The sequence below is a fragment of the Cyanistes caeruleus genome, unplaced genomic scaffold, assembly GCF_971803275.1.
Source record: "Cyanistes caeruleus unplaced genomic scaffold, bCyaCae1.hap1.1 HAP1_SCAFFOLD_228, whole genome shotgun sequence".
NCBI lineage: Eukaryota > Metazoa > Chordata > Aves > Passeriformes > Paridae > Cyanistes > Cyanistes caeruleus.
In genome coordinates this window covers 95001-97500 of record NW_028256011.1, presented here as the reverse complement: position 1 = coordinate 97500, position 2500 = coordinate 95001, and the positions used below count along the sequence as shown (strand labels likewise).

Genomic DNA, 2500 nt, shown 5'->3' with positions numbered 1-2500 from the left:
CGCAGCGCCGGGCTGCTGAGGGAAACCCCGGGCCCCGAGTCAGGACGGCCGCGGTGGCGGCGGCGGATGTGTCAGGCGCGCCCCCGCCGGCGGACGCTCCCCCGAGGGTGGCAGCAACTGGGGGGGAGGCACCCCGGCGGGGCCATCCCAGGTCGTTTCCCTCGCCCCAGGGCCAGGTACCTAGCGCTCCGCGCCTGGGCGGTTCCCCGAGTCCTTTCCCCTTTCCCCCGCTCCCGCCTCGGCGTCGTCAAACGCCGGCCGGGGGCGCGGGGTTTGGGCTGGGACCCGAAAGGGCCGCCGAGGCCGGGCGGAGGTTTAAAGACTCGGGCGGCACGGCGCGCCCCGGCGGCGGCGGCGATGCCGGCGGCGGCGGCGGCGGCGGCGGCGACGGGTACCCGGCCGGTGGCGGCGCGGCGTTCACTGAGGGGTGGGGAGCTACTCCCGCCGATCCCCTGCGGTGGCGTCCGTCGCGACCGGTCCCCCCCCGCTCGTCGTCGTCGTCGTCGTCGTCGTCGACTTCGTCGCGGCCGTCGTCGGCCGCGCCGTGCCGGGGAGGGGGCACCCAGCCCCCCTCCCCCCCCTCTCCGCGGCCCGGTCTCGGCGGCGAGGCCGTGGCGCGCTGTCGGCCGCGGGGCCGATCCGGTCTCTTCGGAACGGGGCGGCGCCGGCGGAGAAGCGCCCCCGCGCGCTTCTCCGCCTTCTCTGCGCGACCTCGGGGTGGCGGCCCTCGGGCGCCCCCCGCGCTCCCTCGCCTCGGCCGCGCCGGCCGCGTCGGCGCGCATCTCCTCCTCCTCCTCGGGGCGTTCCTCGCCTTCCCCGGACGCGCGCGGCGGCGCCGTCCGCCGGCTCGTCCCCGGCCGGGACCGCGCGCCCCCCGCCCGGGCGAGCGCTCGTCGGTCGCCTCCGGCGGCCGGAGGTCCGGCGAGCGCGGGCGACCCCGTGCCGAGCGGCGGCGGCGCCGCTCGACGGGTGTCCCCCTGGTGGGACGGTCGGCCGGGAGGCCCCCGTCGTCGCCGGCGGCGGTCCCGGCCCGGGCCCCGCCCGTCGCTTCCCCGTCTCCCTTCCCGAAGGCCGCGTGTGGGCCGCAGGGAGAACCGCTCGAGGCCGTGCGGCGGGCGTCCGCCGCACGGCCCCCTCCCGCAGGGCGCGTGCCCGCGGAAGGGGCCCCGACGGTGCGAAGCGGCGGCGGCGGTCCCGGGAGTGCGGCCCCGGTGGCGGCGGGGCCTTTGCCTTCCGGCAGGCCTCGGGCGCTCGCGACGCCGGCTCGCGCCTCGGCGGCGCCCGCCTCCCGGCGCCGGCCGTCGGAGCGCGGCGGCGAGGCGCTCGCCTTCCGGCGGGGAGCGGTCCCCGGCCGGGGGCGGCGCCGGCGGTGCCGGCGGTCGTCGCGCTGCCGTCTCGGGCGCTGGCAAGGGGGCGGCCCGTCAGCGGGGAGGAGAAAGGCCGCGCCGCGCGCGGCGGGCGCGGTGGCGCTGCGCGGGGGGCCGATCCCCGCGCAGCGGTCGAGGTGGAGCCGAGCGCGCGGCGGGCGGCGGGCGGCCGCGGCCCCCCGGCCTCGTGCCCGCGTCGTCCCGTTCAGAGAGAAGAGGCCGGGCGCGGGCTACGGAGCCCCCCCGCGGTCCGGCGCGCGCCGCGCGGCTCTCCGCGCGGAGGCCGGGCCGAGCCCGGGCGCCTGGGCCGCCTCCGAAAGACGGCACGCGGGGCGGCGTCTCTCTTTTCCCCTCCCCTCGCCCGGGGGGAGGGGGGTGGTGGGGGAGAGGCGGTCGGGGGCGCGGGCCCCCCCGCCCTTTCTGGCCGGCCTTTTCGGAGCGTTCCGTGGGCGGCCTCGTGCCTTCCTTTTCTTTTTCCCCTCCGTTGGTCGTCTCGTTTGTGCTCGTACGGTCGGTCGCGAGGTCGCGCGCCCGCGCGTCCTCGCCGCAAAACCGAGGGGGGCCGCTTCACGCGAGCGGTCCCGGCCCCTCCGCGCGTGCGGGGTCGGTGCCGAAAGCCAGACAACTCTTAGCGGTGGATCACTCGGCTCGTGCGTCGATGAAGAACGCAGCTAGCTGCGAGAATTAATGTGAATTGCAGGACACATTGATCATCGACACTTCGAACGCACTTGCGGCCCCGGGTTCCTCCCGGGGCTACGCCTGTCTGAGCGTCGCTTGACGATCAATCGCCGTCCCGGCGGGTGGGCCACCCGAGCCCTCCCCGGGCGGCGCGGCTGGGGTCGCCTCGCAGGCCCGTTCCCCTCCCCCGCGGTCCGCCGGCGGCGGCGGCCGCGGGAGGAGAAAAAGGGCCTTCGTCCCCCTAAATGCAGACTCGGGGAGCCGCTCCCGTAGCTCCCCGCTTCCCGGAGCGAGCCGCTGGGCCGGAGCTCGTCCTCGCGGGGGGGAAAAACCGGAAAGAAGGGCCGAGAGCAAAAGCGGCGGCGTCGCCAAACGCCGCCGCCGAGGGCCGAGAGAAAGAGGGCGAGAAGGGGAAGGCGAGGCGCGGGCCTCGCCCCCCGGGCTCACCTTTT

General features: G+C 78.4%; 1 non-coding gene across 1 annotated transcript; it reads left to right on the top strand.

The window, feature by feature from the left end:
• The first annotated feature begins 1990 nt into the window (after positions 1–1990).
• On the top strand, positions 1991–2143 carry LOC147645576 (5.8S ribosomal RNA). Its single transcript, XR_015282288.1, has one exon. It is a non-coding gene; the product is annotated as a 5.8S ribosomal RNA (ribosomal RNA).
• The last annotated feature ends 357 nt before the right edge of the window (positions 2144–2500 follow it).